This window comes from Lolium rigidum, chromosome 7 (genome assembly GCF_022539505.1).
Source record: "Lolium rigidum isolate FL_2022 chromosome 7, APGP_CSIRO_Lrig_0.1, whole genome shotgun sequence".
In the NCBI taxonomy this organism is placed as follows: Eukaryota; Viridiplantae; Streptophyta; class Magnoliopsida; order Poales; family Poaceae; genus Lolium; species Lolium rigidum.
The window spans coordinates 291,575,070-291,595,601 of NC_061514.1; positions in this window are offsets into that span (position 1 = coordinate 291,575,070).

A 20,532-nucleotide genomic window follows, 5' to 3' on the forward strand; every position below is an offset into this window, starting at 1 on the left:
TTTACGCATAATTCTATTTTCCTAATTGTTAATCCAAGTAAAATCTCTACATATAAACCTATCTCAGTTAGAGACCATAACTCTATCCAAGTATTAAATCTATCGAACCATCTAAATTATACAACACTGTGATCTAACCAAATTGAAGTCATCTCCAATGATGAAAGGCCATCCTAATTTAGGAAAAGGCCATGTAACTAACTCTGAAATGAAAGCATTCTTTCCTACTTTATAAGGAGAACCATACACTATGGTAATTCTAATAATCACCCCAAGAACTTTCTTTTTAACTACAGTGATAATAAAGAAACTTCTTATTTTCCAACTAATTACTTCAAGAAGATCTCCATTAACATTTTTTGTAAAGGAATTAGTAAAAAAATCCTGGAAACCCACATAATCTGGGTGGAGGGTATAATAGTTTCACTAATACACTTGATCTGTCTCCAAAGAATGGTAATTCTGTTATCACCAGATTTTGGCCAAATCAGGAGTTGGGCCGTAAGTGAAGATGGGCTTGAAAGATATACACGTGAAGCGTCTTTGAAGCGGCCTTGCGCGAGGAGTTTGGGCTAGATTGCCCATGTATCTGTAAATATAGTAGATTGCATCTTAGTTTAGAATTAAAGATAGAGTTTAACCCGTGCACGGTTAGGTGCACGTCCAAATTAGAAAGTCCCTTGGACTATAAATATGTATCTAGGGTTATCGGAAAAGGAGGACAATCACGTTCACAACAAACACAAATCAGGCGCATCGCCACCCCTTCTTTCGAGGGTTTCTCCCGGGTAAGCATCATGCTGCCTAGATCGCATCTTGCGATCTAGGCAGTACGCGTTTATTCGTTACCTTGTGCTGCTCGTGCTGAAGCGTTGTTGATGGCGAGTAGCACTATTTATCGTAGATGTTTTGGGGCGTGCATGGATGCTTTTCCTATGCATATCTGCTTAGCTATGCCGTCCCTCGATATCTAGCTGCCCTTACACCTGCCTAGGTGTAAGGGCAGCGCCTTGCTTGTTCGTTGTTTAGTAGATCCGATCTGTTCTAGTTGCTCCTTGATTCTTCAAGGATTGGTTTAATATCCGTATGGTTAGGCCTTGCAAACGGGTTGAACGATCCGGTAGTGCGTTAGGTATGGTTTGTTAGTCCTAAGAGGGATGTTCCGGGAATTAACTTAATGTTGGTTTTTAGGCCTCTTTTAGGGTTAGTTTTCCATTATCTTTCGTGTCTATTAGGCTCAACTACGTGTAGGATGTTCCGATCATACGGTGAAAACCCTAAACTGTCGTAGATTGGTTTAACTTTATGTTGATCAAGCAGGAGCCCCATGTCATCGTTAACCCGACGCAAGCCATGGGGCGATCGGCTCTTTGAGCCGATCCACAGGGCAACCTGAGAGCCGATCGGGCTCGTATTTAATGTTTACGTGTCTGCCATGCAGGAAACTAATCGAAGCAATCCAACATCTTCCTGACCAGGTATAGGTCAGGTGGCACGCCCTTGCAACCGCTGGGACATGTGCCGGAACTTTTGCGGGACGACGTCGAGGGACCAGGGGCCCCTGCAGTCTTGGAAGCCTCCCGGCTCTTCGTGTTGCTTAACCACTGCTCGCCGGTGGGTTTTGGCAGGCAACACATTCTGGCACGCCCGGTGGGACAATCGGGACAATCTTCTGCAACAACCACGTCAACATCTACATCCGAGATGGCGGAAGAACCGATCAAGTACGAAGATCTGCCTGCTGAGCATAAGAAGAAATATGATGATCTCAAGGCCATCTTGGAAGCCGATCTCATCGGCTCTTTTGAGAGGACCTGTTCGCACGGCATCGAGTTCAAAGGGTTCCAACCCGAAGGCGCGTTAGAGGGACTAGATCTATCTCTCCCTTCGGAGGAACGTACCAGAGCCCTGCGACAGGAAGTTAACTATGCCGTGGGTCACTCTCTTCATCGGCATTCTGAGAGCCTGGTGAACACTTTGGAGCGTGTTGCGCTTAATGTGGTGCAAGAAATCATGAAGCATAAGTATTCTCCGTCAGGTCCTGCTCTAGGAACTCATCAGGGAGAGACACCGCTCTATACTAGGCCACCACTGCAATACACGTTTGCAGCTCCACAGCAACAAGGTTCACCGGCGTACGTCGTCTACAAGGTTGGAGGTGATCCTGGCGATTACCAATTCCTGTATGAGCCGCCCAAGGAGATTCCACACGGGTACGTGTGCACATACGTGCCAGACTGCAACAACTGGATGAGCCAGGTTACAGCAGGAGGGACTGCCATGACAGGAGTAGTTGCTGGAGCAGGAGGGAGTTCTGGAGCAGATGCTGAGAAACAAGCGTGGCTAGCTAAATATGCCACCGGAACAAGTCATGAACACTCAACCTCTGCAGCTCCTACAGTGGATCAGATCACTGCAATCTTGAGAGATCAGTTCGGCATCCTGCCGAAGAAGAGAATGATCGGCTACTCCAAGCCGTATCCCAACGAGTATGACTGATGCGCGTAGATGTACACGTCCGTTGGGAACCCCAAGAGGAAGGTATGATGCGCACAGCGGCAAGTTTTCCCTCAGAAAGAAACCAAAGTTTAATCGGACCAGTAGGAGTCAAGAAGCACGTTGAAGGTTGATGGTGGCGAAATGTGATGCGGCGCAACAACAGGGATTCCGGCGCCAACGTGGAACCTGCACAACAAAACCAAAGTACTTTGCCCCAACGAAACAGTGAGGTTGTCAATCTCACCGGCTTGCTGTAACAAAGGATTAACCGTATTGTGTGGAAGATGATTGTTTGCAAGAAAACAGTAAAACAAATATTGCAGTAGATTGTATGCGATGTAAACAATAGGACCGGGGTCCACAGTTCACTAGAGGTGTCTCTCCCATAAGATAAAAGCATGTTGGGTGAACAAATTACAGTCGGGCAATTGACAAATAAAGAAGGGCATAACAATGCATATACATGATATGATAAATATAGTGAGATTTAATCAGGGCATTACGACAAAGTACATAGACCGCCATCCAACCGCATCTATGCCTAAAAAGTCCACCTTCAGAGTTATCATCCGAACCCCATTCAGTATTAAGTTGCAAAGCAACAGACAATTGCATTAAGTATGGTGCGTAATGTAATCGACAACTACATCCTTAGACATAGAATCAATGTTTTATCCCTAGTGGCAACAAGACATCACAACCTTAGAACTTTCTGTCACTGTCCCAGGTGTCAATGAAGGCATGAACCCACTATCGAGCATAAATACTCCCTCTTGGAGTTAAGAGCAAAAACTTGGCCAGAGCCTCTACTAATAACGGAGAGCATGCAAGATCATAAACAACACATAAACAATAGATTGATAATCACCATAACATAGTATTCTCTATCCATCGGATCCCGACAAACACAACATATAGTATTACAGTATAGATGATCTTGATCATGTTAGGCAGCTCACAAGATCCAACAATGAAGCACAATTAGGAGAAGACGACCATCTAGCTACTGCTATGGACCCATAGTCCAGGGGTGAACTACTCACTCATCACTCCGGAGGCGATCATGGCGGTGTAGAGTCCTCCGGGAGATGAATCCCCTCTCCGGCAGGGTGCCGGAGGCGATCTCCTGAATCCCCCGAGATGGGATTCGCGGCGGCGGCGTCTCCGGAAGGTTTTCCGTATTGTGGCTCTCGGTACTCGGGGTTTTCGCGACGGAGGCTTTAAGTAGGCGGAAGGGCAACGTGGGGGGCCACACGAGGGCCCCACACCATAGGTCGGCGCGGCCAGGGCCTGGGCCGCGCCGCCCTATGGTGGCGGCCCCTCGTGGCCCCACTTCGACTCCTCTTCGGTCTTCTGGAAGCTTCGTGCAAAAATAGGACCCTGGGCGTTGATTTCGTCCAATTCCGAGAATATTTCGTTACTAGGATTTCTGAAACCAAAAACAGCGTAAAACAACGAATCGGCTCTTCGGCATCTTGTTAATAGGTTAGTTCCAGAAAATGCGTAAATACGACATATAATGTGCATAAAACATGTAGGTATCATCAATAAAGTAGCATGGAACATAAGAAATTATTGATACGTTGGAGACGTATCAGCATCCCCAAGCTTAGTTCTGCTCGCCCCGAGCAGGTAAAACGATAACAAAGATAATTTCTGAAGTGACATGCCATCATAATCTTGATCATACTATTTGTAAACATATGTAATGAATGCAGCGATCAAAACAATGGTAATGACATGGGTAAACAACTGAATCATAAAGCAAAGACTTTTCATGAATAGTACTTCAAGACAAGCATCAATAAGTCTTGCATAAGAGTTAACTCATAAAGCAATAAATCAAAGTAAAGGTGTTGAAGCAACACAAAGGAAGATTAAGTTTCAGCGGTTGCTTTCAACTTATAACATGTATATCTCATGGATATTGTCAACATAAAGTAATATAACAAGTGCAATATGCAAGTATGTAAGAATCAATGCACAGTTCACACAAGTGTTTGCTTCTTAAGGTGGAGGGAGATAGGTAAACTGACTCAACAATAAAAGTAAAAGAAAGGTCCTTCAAAGAGGAAAGCATCGATTGCTGTATTTGTGCTAGAGCTTTTATTTTGAAAACATGAAACAATTTTGTCAACGGTAGTAATAAAGCATATGAGTTATGTAAATTATATCTTACAAGTTGCAAGCCTCATGCATAGTATACTAATAGTGCCCGCACCTTGTCCTACTTAGCTTGGACTATCGGATCTTCACAATGCCATGTTTCAACCAAGTGTCACAAAGGGGTACCTCCATGCCGCCTGTACAAAGGTCTAAGGAGAAAGCTCGCATTTTGGATTTCTCGCTTTTGATTATTCTCAACTTAGACATCCATACCGGGACAACATGGACAACAGATAATGGACTCCTCTTTAATGCATAAGCATGTGGCAACAATTATTATTCTCATATGAGATTGAGGATATATGTCCAAAACTGAAACTTCAACCATGATTCATGGCTTTAGTTAGCGGCCCAATGTTCTTCTCTAACAATTTGCATGCTCCAACCATTAAGGTGGTAGATCCTTCAGACAAGACGGACATGCATAGCAACTCACATGATATTCAACAAAGAATAGTTGATGGCGTTCCCTGAAGCATGGTTATCGCACAACAAGCAACTTAATAAGAGATAAAGTGCATAAGTACATATTCAATACTACGATAGTTTTTAAGGCTATTTTGTCCCATGAGCTATATATTGCAAAGGTAAATGATGGAATTTTAAAGGTAGCACTCAAGCAATTTACTTTGGAATGGCGGAGAAATACCATGTAGTAGGTAGGTATGGTGGACACAAATGGCATAGTAGTTGGCTCAAGGATTTTGGATGCATGAGAAGTATTCCCTCTCGATACAAGGTTTAGGCTAGCAAGGTTATTTGAAGCAAACTCAAGGATGAAACGGTGCAGCAAAACTCACATAAAAGACATATTGTAAACATTATAAGACTCTACACCGTCTTCCTTGTTGTTCAAAACTCAATACTAGATATTATCTAGACCTTAGAGAGACCAAATATGCAAATCAAATTTTAGCAAGCTCTATGTATTTCTTCATTAATGGGTGCAAAGTATATGATGCAAGAGCTTAAATATGAGCACAACAATTGCCAAGTATCACATTATCCAAGACATTTTTAGAATTACTACATGTAGCATTTTCCAATTCCAACCATATAACAATTTAACGAAGAAGAAACTTCGCCTTGAACATTACGAGTAAAGCCTAAGGACATATTTGTCCATATGCAACAGCGGAGCATGTCTCTCTCCCACAAGGTGAATGCTAGGATCCATTTTATTCAAACAAAAACAAAAACAAAAACAAACCGACGCTCCAAGCAAAGAACACAAGATGTGACTGAATAAAAATATAGTTTCGTGGGAGGAACCCGATGATGTTGTCGATGAAGAAGGGGATGCCTTGGGCATCCCCAAGCTTAGACGCTTGAGTCTTCTTAAAATATGCAGGGATGAACCACGGGGGCATCCCCAAGCTTAGAGCTTTCACTCCTCTTGATCATAGTATATCATACTCCTCTCTTGACCCTTGAAAACTTCCTTCACACCAAACTTCAAGCAAACTCATTAGAGGGTTAGTGCACAATTAATAATTCACATATTCAGAGGTGACACAAACATTCTTTACACTTCTGGACATTGCACAAAGCTACTGGACATTAATGGATCAAAGAAATTCATCCGACATAGCAAATATGGCAATGCGAAATAAAAGGCAGAATCTGTCAAAAACAGAACAGTTCGTAAAGACGAATTTTAAAATGGCACCAGACTTGCTCAAATGTAGAAACTCAAAACTAATGAAAGTTGCGTACATATCTGAGGATCACGCTCGTAAATTGGCAGATTTTTTCGAATTTTCTACAGAGACTTGTGTGCCAGAATTCGTGACGGACAGCAATGCTGTTTCGCGCAGCGATCCCAAATATAACATCAACTTTAACATAGAAACTTTACTTGGCACAAAAACATGATAAGGAGAGGTTGCTACAGTAGTAAACAACTTCCAAGACTCAAATATAAAACAAAGTACTGTAGTAAAAACATGGGTTGTCTCCCATAAGCGCTTTTCTTTAACGCTTTTCAGCCTAGGCGCGTAAAGTGCAAATCAAGTAACATCGAGAGTAGAAGCATCAACATCATAACTTGTTCTAATAATAGAATCAAAAGGCAACTTCATTCTCTTTCTAGGGAAGTGTTCCATACCTTTCTTGAGAGTAAATTGATATTTAATATTACCTTCCCTCATATCAATAACAGCACCAACGGTTCGAAGAAAAGGTCTTCCCAACACAATAGGACAAGATGCATTGCATTCAATATCCAAGACAACAAAATCAACGGGGACAAGGTTATTGTTAACCATAATGCGCACATTATCAATTCTCCCCAAAGGTTTCTTTTTAACATTATCGGCAAGATTAACATCTAAATAACAATTCTTCAATGGTGGCAAGTCAAGCATATCATAAATCTTTTTAGGCATCACGTAAATACTTGCACCAAGATCACATAAAGCATTACATTCAAAGTCATTGAATTTCATTTTAATGATGGGCTCCCAACCATCTTCTAACTTTCTAGGAATAGAAGTTTCAAGTTTTAGTTTCTCTTCTCTAGCTTTTATGAGAGCATTTGTAATATGTTTTGTAAAGGCTAAATTTATAGCACTAGCATTAGGACTTTTAGCAAGTTTTTGTAAGAACTTTATAACTTCAGAGATGTGGCAATCATCAAAGTCTAAATCATTATGAGCTACAGCAATGGGATCATTGTTCCCAAGGTTGGAAAAAATTTCAGCAGCTTTATCACAAGCGGTTTCAGTAGTTTTAGCAATTTCAGCATGCTTTTGTACGCTTTGCACTAGGAGTAGAAACATTGCCAACACCAATTATTTTACCATTGATAGTAGGAGGTGCAGCAACATGTGAAGAATTAACATTACTAGTGGTGGTAATAGTCCAAACTTTAGCTATATTATTCTCTTTAGCTAGTTTTTGATTTTCTTCTCTATCCCACCTAGCACGCAATTCAGCCATTAATCTTATATTCTCATTAATTCTAACTTGGATGGCATTTGCTGTAGTAGTAATATTATTATCAATATCATTATTAGGCATAACTTTCAATTTTAAAAGATTAACGTCAGAGGAAAGTCTATCAACTCTAGAAGCAATAATATCAATTTTATCAAGCTTTTCCTCAACAGATTTGTTAAAAGCAGTTTGTGTACTAATAAATTCTTTAAGCATAGCTTCAAGACCAGAGGGTACACTCCTATTATTATTGTAAGAATTCCCATAAGAATTACCATAACCATTACCATTAGCGGAAGGATATGGCCTATAGTTATTACCATAGTTGTTCCTATAAGCATTGTTGTTGAAATTATTATTTTTAATGAAATTCACATCAATATTTTCTTCTTGAGCAACCAATGAAGCTAAAGGAACATTATTTGGATCAACATTAGATCTACCATTCACAAGCATAGACATAATCACATCAATCTTATCACTCAAAGAAGAGGTTTCTTCAACGAATTTACCTTCTTACCTTGTGGAGCTCTTTCCGTGTGCCATTCAGAGTAATTTATCATCATATCATCAAGAAGTTTTGTAGCCGCCCCCAAAGTGATGGACATAAAGGTACCTCCAGCAGCTGAATCCAATAAATTCCGCGAAGAAAAATTTAGTCCCGCATAGAAGGTTTGGATGATCATCCAAGTAGTCAATCCATGGGTTGGGCAATTCTTTACCAAAGTTTTCATTCTCTCCCATGCTTGAGCAACATGTTCAGTATCTAATTGCTTAAAATTCATTATGCTACTTCTCAAAGATATAATTTTAGCGGGAGGATAATATCTACCAATAAAAGCATCTTTACACTTAGTCCATGAATCAATACTATTCTTAGGCAAAGATAGCAACCAGTCTTTAGCTCTTCCTCTTAATGAGAAAGGAAACACTTTCAATTTAATAATATCACCATCTACATCCTTATACTTTTGCATTTCACAAAGTTCAACAAAATTATTAAGATGGGCAGCAAGCATCATCGTAACTAACACCGTAAAATTGATCTCTCATAACCAGGTTCAGTAAAGCGGGTTTAATTTCAAAGAATTCTGCTGTAGTAGCAGGTGGAGCAATAGGTGTGCATAGGAAATCATTATTATTTGCGTTTGTGAAGTCACACAACTTAGTATTTTCAGGGGTATTCATTTTAGCAACGGTAAATAAAACAAACTAGATAAAGTAAATGCAAGTAACTAATTTTTTTGTGTTTTTGATATGGAGAGCAAGACAGTAAATAAAGTAAAACTAGCAACTAATTTTTTTGTGTTTTGTTTAGGTGCAGCAAAAAAAGTAGTAAATAAAATAAAGCAAGACAAAAACAAAGTAAAGAGATTGAGAAGTGGAGACTCCCCTTGCAGCGTGTCTTGATCTCCCCGGCAACGGCGCCGTGAAAAGTGCTTGATGCGCGTAGATGTACACGTCCGTTGGGAACCCCAAGAGGAAGGTATGATGCACACAACGGCAAGTTTTCCCTCGTAAAGAAACCAAGGTTTAATCGGACCAGTGAGGAGTCAAGAAGCACGTTGAAGGTTGATGGTGGCGAAATGTGATGCGGCGCAACAACAGGGATTCCGGCGCCAACGTGGAACCCGCACAACAAAACCAAAGTACTTTGCCCCAACGAAACAAGGTGAGGTTGTCAATCTCACCGGCTTGCCGTAACAAAGGATTAACCGTATTGTGTGGAAGATGATTGTTTGCAAGAAAATAGTAAAACAAATATTGCAGTAGATTGTATGCGATGTAAACAATAGGACCGGGGTCCACAGTTCACTAGAGGTGTCTCTCCCATAAGATAAAAGCATGTTGGGTGAACAAATTACAGTCGGGCAATTGACAAATAAAGAAGGGCATAACAATGCATATACATGATATGATAAATATAGTGAGATTTAATCGGGCATTACGACAAAGTACATAGACCGCCATCCAACCGCATCTATGCCTAAAAAGTCCACCTTCAGAGTTATCATCCGAACCCCATTCAGCATTAAGTTGCAAAGCAACAGCACAATTGCATTAAGTATGGTGCGTAATGTAATCGACAACTACATCCTTAGACATAGAATCAATGTTTTATCCCTAGTGGCAACAAGCACATCACAACCTTAGAACTTTCTCGTCACCGTCCCGGTGTCAATGAAGGCATGAACCCACTATCGAGCATAAATACTCCCTCTTGGAGTTAAGAGCAAAAACTTGGCCGCAGCCTCTACTAATAACGGAGAGCATGCAAGATCATAAACAACACATAAACAATAGATTGATAATCACCATAACATAGTATTCTCTATCCATCGGATCCCGACAAACACAACATATAGTATTACGGATAGATGATCTTGATCATGTTAGGCAGCTCACAAGATCCAACAATGAAGCACAATTAGGAGAAGACGACCATCTAGCTACTGCTATGGACCCATAGTCCAGGGGTGAACTACTCACTCATCACTCCGGAGGCGATCATGGCGGTGTAGAGTCCTCCGGGAGATGAATCCCCTCTCCGGCAGGGTGCCGGAGGCGATCTCCTGAATCCCCCGAGATGGGATTCGCGGCGGCGGCGTCTCTGGAAGGTTTTCCGTATCGTGGCTCTCGGTACTGGGGTGTTCGCGACGGAGGCTTTAAGTAGGCGGAAGGGCAACGTGGGGGGCCACACGAGGGCCCCACACCATAGGTCGGCGCGGCCAGTGGCCCGGGCCGCGCCGCCCTATGGTGGCGGCCCCTCGTGGCCCCACTTCGACTCCTCTTCGGTCTTCCGGAAGCTTCGTGCAAAAATAGGACCCCGGGCGTTGATTTCGTCCAATTCCGAGAATATTTCCTTACTAGGATTTCTGAAACCAAAAACAACGAGAAAACAAGCAATCGGCTCTTCGGCATCTTGTTAATAGGTTAGTTCCGTAAAATGCGTAAATACAACATATAATGTGCATAAAACATGTACGTATCATCAATAAAGTAGCATGGAACATAAGAAATTATCGATACGTTGGAGACGTATCAATGACCTAATCCCACTACCGCCTAAGTATCGGCTCCCTGACTTCACAAAATTCAGTGGATCAGAAGGATCTAGCTCAATTGAGCACGTGAGCCGATATTTAGCGCAGTTGGGCATGGTCTCAGCTTCAGACGAGCTACGTGTGAGATTCTTTTCACAATCTCTCACGGGTCCAGCCTTTGGGTGGTACACATCGTTGCCACCAGACCCGGTTCGAACGTGGAAGCAGCTGGAGGAACAATTTCACATACAATATCATTCAGAAGCTACTGAAGCTGGCATTGCCGATCTGTCCCAGGTTCGGCAAAGGCGAGGAGAGACAGTGTCTGAATACATTCAGCGTTTCAGGACTGTCAAGAACCGATGTTATTCGGTTCGTTTATCTGAGAAGGAAGCAGCCGAGCTGGCGACAGCAGGCCTGTCAGCGCCGCTCAGAGATGTGACCTTCCAAGCTGACTACAATTCACTGGCGCACATGGTTCAGAAATTGACATCATATGAACAGCGCCACCCAGAATTGTACCAAGACAAGTTCAAGCGCGTCGCCCTGATCGAGACGGACGAAGATGAAGATCCTGCAGGGGATCAGGAAGTCGCTGTAGCTGAATGGACTCGGGGGGGCAAAGCCCGTGTCCTGCAAGTGGGTGAAACAACCAGGGCCTGCGAAAGGGTTTGACTTTGATTTAAGCAAAACAGCGCAAATTTTTGATTTGCTGCTGAAGGAAAAATAGCTGAAGTTACCCGAAGGCCACAAAATCCCCACGGTACAAGAGATGAATGGCAGGCCATACCGCAAATGGCATCACACGTTCACTCATGCCACCAATGACCGCAAAGTCTTGCGCGGACAGATTCAAATGGCGATAGAACAAGGCCGATTACTCTTCGGTCAGTTTGCCATGAGAGTTGACACGAATCCGTTCCCTGACGTCAACATGGTAGATCTCAGTCACTGCATAAGACGCGAGCCAGGTTTCCCTTTTGATATCAACATGGCAGGGCTTGCGATTGCCATGGCAAGGATAAGCCGGAGAGCGAGTCACTCCCGTGGCAAAGATAAAGAGGAGGCCGATCCACGCGACCGGCCCTGACATGATGACGGACGGTACTTGACCGAGGAAGAGGTGAGAAGCGTGCGGTATCAACGACCACTTTCCGCGCACCTCCTTAACAAATATGAGCAGCGAGTACGACCGACGTCGGCGCTACGACGTAGATGATGAGAGATATCGTCGGTCTGATGCAGTCAACAGGAAATACCGTCGATATGAAGGGTATGAGCGTCACGCTAGAGGGAGATCAAGAGAGCAAGAGGACATGGATAGGCATTGGAACTGTCCTTTCTTCAAACACCGCTCGGGACTCGGGAATGAGCCGATTGCCTACAATCGAGAACTGCCCGAATGTAGACGAAGAGGAAGGGAACAAATGAAGTTTCAGTGTTCAAGCGTCTAGGACCTCTCCCACCCTCAGAAAAAACGAGCTGAGTCATCTCAAGATGAAGACTTCGAGGAGTCAGAGGAAGAAGATAGATATCACCGGCCAAGGTGGTGCCCTGATGGACTCAGCCACTCCCAAAAGCGCAGAGTGCAACGGCTACGAAACTTGGAGGAAGCCGAGGCGCAGTACCTGTACACGTTGAGGAAAGCACGGCCCGATCTGGCCGTGAAAATTCAGCAAACGTTGGAGATGGAGACTCGCCCACCAAAGAAAGTGTGGCGACCCAAGCAGACAAAAGCCGATGCAGAGGCATCGGCTGATACAAACATGGTGTTCATTCTCCCGTCAGAGTTTTGTGCTCCAAGAGACGAGGAAGTGTCAGTGGCACAGTTCGATTACGGTCCGCGGCCGATCATCTTTGAGAAGCCACGAGAGAGGAGCTACAGGCATCTGAAAGCCCTATACCTAAAAGGTTATATCAATGGGCAGCCTATCAGCAAGATGTTGGTTGACACGGGAGCAGCGGTCAACATAATGCCGTACTCCATGTTGCGACGTTTGGGAAGATCCAATGACGGTCTGATCAGGACCAACGTCACGCTAAGCGATTTCAACGGCCAAGCGTCAGAAGCCAAGGGTGTTCTGAACGTAGACTTAACTGTCGGCCGAAAAACCATCCCTACGTCGTTCTTCATCGTCGACAGCAAAAGCACTTACGCTGTCCTGCCAGGAAGGGATTGGGTCCACGCTAACTGCTGCATTCCATCCACAATGCATCAGTGCATCATACAATGGGATGGAGATGAAGTGGAGGTTGTTCATGCAGATGACTCGATCGAGATCTCTTTGGCTGGCATGACAATTTGGGATGCTGACTACCAAGAGCCGCTCTCTGGAATCAATCTGGACGGCTGTGAGCGCATCGAAGCTTCAAAAAATGGGGTGAGGCTGGTCTTATCCACTGGCGTGACAGAGTAGCAAGACCCAAGTCTATGGACGTACGTGGCAAGGCCGATCCCTGCGATCGGCCCCAAAAAAAATAAAAAGCAAGAATCTCACCTCAAGCATGCCACGTCGCTATAGCAGAGAACCAAGAAGTTAAACATTGCAATGGAAAAGGAGGCCGATTCTAGCAATCGGCCAAAATTAACCTCAACATGCCTTCTGCCTGTGTTCACCATTGATTTGGCAGGCGATGGAAAGCTGGGGTATGGGTTTACATCAGCTGATGAACTAGAAGAGATTGACATTGGTCCCGGGGATAAGCCACGACCAACATTTATCAGACAAATAGTTGGATCAACAACTGCAAGGGAAGCCGATTCCAGCAATCGGCTACAATTATTCTCACCATACGTATTAACTGCTGTGCTGTTTAGCATGGTGAGTTGTGAGACAGGCTTGTAGTTGGCTCGAAAGCCGATATCTTCAATCACTTGAAGGATTCGGCTCGGGGGGGCATACACACAGAGAAGGTACGATGCCACGAAGTATGTACCCAGGAGGAGCCGATTCATGAAATCGATCGGCTAATAAAAAATCGAAAACAGAAAAATTTTAAGTACAGCCGATGTTCGGACATCGACTCAAGAATAAAAAGCCGATGCACAGCCATCGACTCTAGAATTACAGAGCTTCAACTGCAGCGTCACTGGGACGTGGGGCTAGATGTCTTCAAGGATGTTCTTCACCTCCTCGGAGTTTTCGACCAATGTCTCAATGGATGAAGAAAGCAGAGCTTTGAGGCGTTAGAGTTGGTGAGCCGATCTGAGAAGCAAAGCACAAGAATTGAGCTAGGAGGAGTTGGAGAGCCATTACATTTGAAGCTGCTTGGTTCAAGGAAGGGGTTTGCTGATCCTTCCGAGCCCTCTTGGTGCATCGACTCTTTGTGCGTAGGCTTCCCCGCCTCGTCCGGAAGGGAGCTGGAGGCAGCAGGTTCAGGGGCTGACCTTTTCTTGGAAGCCGATGGTAGCACATCTGGCTGAGTTTGTATGGTGGTGTACTCAGAGGTGCCCGAGCTTGAGCTTCTTCGGCTAGACTGCGTCTCTCGCCTGGTATTATCCTCGGTAGAGGTCTACAAGAGCAGGATTACCACACTAACATGCTACTAAAGCCTAGAAGGATGTGCCCTTCAAAAGTTTTCTTGGCAGCCACCTTTCTCGCTGCTATTCTCGCCCGGACCGAGGCTCGGGGGCAGCTGGCCCCGAAGATTCTTTGCTCTTGGGAACCGATTTTGTTGGAATCGGCTGGCTCTGCATCACAACCTTTTCGAAAGGTGGTGAGTTCTTACAGAGGAGAACCACCGGAGCTGGTGGGAGGAATTTGAGGAGGGAGCCATCATCATTGATAGGCTCTGGGCCATTTTGTTGCTGCAAAGAAACAGAGCAGGGTTATAAACATCATCGTGAACTATCACAAGGTATTTGTGGAGAAGTGGTACCGTTCTCGTAAGTATCAGTTTCAGCATCAAGTTGTTTCAGCAACGGTCCTAAAAGTTCTCCTGAAGGCATGGATTCAGGAGTTTTTGCCGTTAAGTCGAACATTACGCTCGGGAGTTTTGGAGTTCAAAATCGGAATTCGCGCGGTCGCGGGTTGGACCTCGTTCGATTGGAAATTTGGGGTCCGAATTGAAGCCGGGCTTGCAGGGTTACCGTTTGAGGAGATAACTGAATTGACCTGTCTTGCAATTTATTGTGAAGGACTGATGCGTTGCCATCGGCTCATTGAGCATCGACCAAGTTGACAATCGGCAAAATCAGTTGAGGGGAAATCGACTAAATTAGCATAAAGGAAATCGGCAAAATCAAAGGAGGTTCTTCATGGCAAAGGGAGTTCTTCATTAATAATGGGATTTCTTACATAGAAGAGCTGATTGCCCTCAAAAGGAAGAACTAGGGGATACATTGCCCCATCTACTACTACGGATCCTATGCTAAAGATCCTATCTACGGGCCGTCGCTGCCCTCGTCATCGCCGTCGTCGCCGCTGTCGGCGCTACTCCCGGCGGGCTCGTCGCCGCTGCCGCCGCGGCCGCCGGCGAGGCCCTCGTTGTCCTCGTCCTCCTCGTCGGCCGTCGTCGTCGCCGTCGAAGTCGCCGAGGTTGCCCGGCCAGGGGCGGAATCGCTTGGCCGGCGGCTCGTCGGAGGAGGTGTCGTCCTCCTCCTCCTCTTCCTCCTCCTCCTCCTCCTCGAAGGAGATTGATGCGCGTAGATGTACACGTCCGTTGGGAACCCCAAGAGGAAGGTATGATGCGCACAGTGGCAAGTTTTCCCTCAGAAAGAAACCAAGGTTTAATCGAACCAGTAGGAGCCAAGAAGCACGTTGAAGGTTGATGGTCGCGAAATGTGATGCGGCGCAACACCGTGGATTCCGGCGCCAACGCGGAACCCGCACAACAGAAACCAAAGTACTTTGCCCCAATGAAACAGTGAGGTTGTCAATCTCACCGGCTTGCTGTAACAAAGGATTAAACGTATCGAGTGGAAGATGTTTGCAAAGAAAACAAGTAAACACAAGTATTGCAGTAGATTGTATGCTATGTAAAGAATAGGACCGGGGTCCACAGGTCACTAGAGGTGTCTCTCCCATAAGATAAAAGCATGTTGGGTGAACAAATTACAGTCGGGCAATTGACAAAATAGAGAAAGGCATAACAATGCATATACATGATATGATAAATATAGTGAGATTTAATTGGGCATTACGACAAAGTACATAGACCGCCATCCAACCGCATCTATGCCTAAAAAGTCCACCTTCGAGGTTATCATCCGAACCCCCTCCAAGTATTAAGTTGCAAAGCAACAGACAATTGCATTAAGTATGGTGCGTAATGTAATCAACAACTACATCCTTAGACATAGCATCAATGTTTTATCCCTAGTGGCAACAAGCACATCCACAACCTTAGAACTTTTCGTCACTTGTCCCAAATTCAATGGAGGCATGAACCCACTATCGAGCATAAATACTCCCTCTTGGAGTTAAGAGTAAAAACTTGGCCGAGCCTCTACTAGTAACGGAGAGCATGCAAGATCATAAACAACACATAAACAATAGATTGATAATCACCATAATCATAGTACTCTCTATCCATCGGATCCCGACAAACACAACATATAGTATTACGGATAGATGATCTTGATCATGTTAGGCAGCTCACAAGATCCAACAATGAAGCACAACAAGGAGAAGACGACCATCTAGCTACTGCTATGGACCCATGGTCCAGGGGTGAACTACTCACTCATCACTCCGGAGGCGACCATGGCGGTGTAGAGTCCTCCGGGAGATGAATCCCCTCTCCGGCAGGGTGCCGGAGGCGATCTCCGTAATCCCCCGAGATGGGATTCGCGGCGACGGCGTCTCGGAAGGTTTTCCGTATCGTGGCTCTCGGTACCGGGGGTTTCGCGACGGAGGCTTTAAGTAGGCGGAGGGTCAACGCAGGGGCCACACGAGGGCCCAGGGGCAGGTCGGCGCGGCCAGGGCTTGGGCCGCGCCGCCTCCCCTCCGGCCGCCTCGTGGCCCCACTTCGTTATCTCTTCGGTCTTCCGGAAGCTTCGTGGCAAAAATAGGACCCCGGGCGAAAGTTTCGTCCAATTCCGAGAATATTTCTTTACTAGGATTTCGAAACCAAAAACAGCAGAAAACAAGAATCGGCTCTTCGGCATCTTGTTAATAGGTTAGTTCCAGAAAATGCATAAATATGACATATAATGTGCATAAAACATGTAGGTATCATCAATAAAGTAGCATGGAACATAAGAAATTATCGATACGTTGGAGACGTATCAGCATCCCCAAGCTTAGTTCCGCTCGTCCCGAGCAGGTAAAACGATAACAAAGATAATTTCGAAGTGACATGCCATCATAATCTTGATCATACTATTTGTAAACATATGTAATGAATGCAGCGATCAAAACAAAGGTAATGACATGAGTAAACAAGTGAATCATATGACAAAGACTTTTCATGAATAGTACTTCAAGACAAGCATCAATAAGTCTTGCATAAGAGTTAACTCATAAAGCAATAAATCAAAGTAAAGGTATTGAAGCAACACAAAGGAAGATTAAGTTTCAGCGGTTGCTTTCAACTTATAACATGTATATCTCATGGATATTGTCAACATAAAGTAATATAACAAGTGCAATATGCAAGTATGTAGGAATCAATGCACAGTTCACACAAGTGTTTGCTTCTTAGGTGGAAGGAGATAGGTAAACTGACTCAACAATAAAAGTAAAAGAATGGTCCTTCAAAGAGGAAAGCATCGATTGCTGTATTTGTGCTAGAGCTTTTATTTTGGAAACATGAAACAATTTTGTCAACGGTAGTAATAAAGCATATGAGTTATGTAAATTATATCTTACAAGTTGCAAGCCTCATGCATAGTATACTAATAGTGTCCGCACCTCGTCCTACTTAGCTTGGACTACCGGATCTTTGCATGCCATGTTTCAACCAAGTGTCACAAAGGGGTACCTCCATGCCGCCTGTACAAAGGTCTAAGGAGAATGCTCGCATTTTGGATTTCTCGCTTTTGATTATTCTCAACTTAGACATCCATACCGGGACAACATGGACAACGGATAATGGACTCCTCTTAAATGCATAAGCATGTAGCAATGATTATTATTCTCATATGAGATTGAGGATATATGTCCAAAACTGAAACTTCAACCATGATTCATGGCTTTAGTTAGCGGCCCAATGTTCTTCTCTAACAATTTTGCATGCTCCAACCACTAAAATGATAGATCCTTCGGACAAGACGGACATGCATAGCAACTCACATGATATTCAACAATAGTTGATGGCGTTCCCGTAAGCATGGTTATCGCACAACAAGCAACTTAATAAAAGATAAAGTGCATAAGTACATATTCAATACTACGATAGTTTTTAAGGCTATTTTGTCCCATGAGCTATATATTGCAAAGGTGAATGATGGAATTTTAAAGGTAGCACTCAAGCAATTTACTTTGGAATGGCGGAGAAATACCATGTAGTAGGTAGGTATGGTGGACACAAATGGCATAGTAGTTGGCTCAAGGATTTTGGATGCATGAGAAGTATTCCCTCTCGATACAAGGTTTAGGCTAGCAAGGTTATTTGAAGCAAACTCAAGGATGAACAAGTGCAGCAAAACTCACATAAAAGACATATTGTAAACATTATAAGACTCTACACCGTCTTCCTTGTTGTTCAAAACTCAATACTAGATATTATCTAGACCTTAGAGAAACCAAATATGCAAATCAAATTTTAGCAAGCTCTATGTATTTTCTTCATTAATGGGTGCAAAGAATATGATGCAAGAGCTTAAACATGAGCACAACAATTGCCAAGTATCACATTATCCAAGACACTTTAGAATTACTACATGTAGCATTTTCCAATTCCAACCATATAACAATTTAACGAAGAAGAAACTTCGCCTTGAACATTATGAGTAAAGCCTAATGACACATGTGTCCATATGCAACAGCGGAGCGTGTCTCTCTCCCACAAAGTGAATGCTAGGATCCATTTTATTCAAACAAAAACAAAAACAAAAACAAACCGACGCTCCAAGTAAAGAACACAAGATGTGATCGAATAAAAATATAGTTTCAGGGGAGGAACCTGGATGATGTTGTCGATGAAGAAGGGGATGCCTTGGGCATCCCCAAGCTTAGACGCTTGAGTCTTCTTAAAATATGCAGGGGTGAACCACGGGGCATCCCCAAGCTTAGAGCTTTCACTCCTCTTGATCATAGTATATCATACTCCTCTCTTGACCCTTGAAAACTTCCTTCACACCAAACTTCAAGCAAACTCATTAGAGGGTTAGTGCACAATTAATAATTCACTCATTCAGAGGTGACACAATCATTATTTTCACTTCTGGACATTGCATAATGCTACTGGACATTAGTGGATCAAAGAAATAAATCCAACATAGCAAAAGAGGCAATGCGAAATAAAAGGCAGAATCTGTCAAAACAGTAACAGTCCGTAAAGACGAATTTAAAGCTGGCACCAGACTTGCTCAAATGGAAAAACTCAAAACTAATGAAAATTGCGTACATATCTGAGGATCACGCTCGTAAATTGGCAGATTTTTTCGAATTTTCTACAGAGAACTGTGCCCAGATTCGTGACAGACAGCAATGCTGTTTCTGCACAGCAATCCAAAATATAACATCAACTTTGACATAGAAACTTTACTTGGCACAAAAACATGATAAAGAGAGGTTGCTACAGTAGTAAACAACTTCCAAGACTCAGCAAAACAAAAATTGCTATAGTAAAATAAACACATGGGTTATCTCCCAAGAAGTTCTTTCGTTATAGCCATTAAGATGGGCTCAGTAGCTTTAATGATGCACTCGCAAGAAATAGAAGTTGAAGCAAAAGAGAGCATCAAGAGGCAAATTCAAAACACATTTAAGTCTAACATGCTTCCTATGCATAGGAATCTTGTAAATAAACAAGTTCATGAAGAGCAAAGTAACAAGCATAGGAAGATAAAACAAGTGTAGCTTCAAAAATTTCAGCACATAGAGAGGCATTTTAGTAACATGAAAATTTCTACAACCATATTTTCCTCTCTCATAATAACTTTTAGTAGCATCATGAGCAAACTCAACAATATAACTATCACATAAATCATTCTTGCCATGAGCCATATGCATAAAATTATTACTCTCCACATAAGCATAATCAATTTTATTAGTTGTAGTGGGAGCAAATTCAACAAAGTAGCTATCATTATTATTCTCATCACCATAATCATCATATATAGGAGGCATATTGTAATCATATATAATTTTCTTCTCCATGCTTGGGGGACTAAAAATATCATGCTCCTCAAAACCAGCTTCCCCAAGCTTAAATTCTTCCATAGCTTTAGCAATAATGGTGTTCAAAGAGTTCATGCTAATAACATTGCTACAACTATTTTGCAAACAAAGTTCCATGGGTTTTTTAATTTTCTCTTCAAACACATCACGTCCTAATTCAAGATAAAGTTCATAAAGATCTCTAATCTTTTTGTTGTTTTCCATTAAGCCTAACTAGTGAAAATAAAAACAAGTACAGGGCTAGACATGATAATAAAATAAATTAAATGCAAGTAACTAATTTTTTTTGTGTTTTTGATATAGAGAGCAAGACAGTAAATAAGGTAAAACTAGCAACTAATTTTTTTGTGTTTTGTTTAAGTGCAGCAAACAAAGTAGTAAATAAAATAAAGCAAGACAAAAACAAAGTAAAGAGATTGAGAAGTGGAGACTCCCTTGCAGCGTGTCTTGATCTCCCCGGCAACGGCGCTGTAAAAAGTGCTTGATGCGCGTAGATGTACACGTCCGTTGGGAACCCCAAGAGGAAGGTATGATGCGCACAGTGGCAAGTTTTCCTCGTAAAGAAACCAAGGTTTAATCGAACCAGGAGGAGCCAAGAA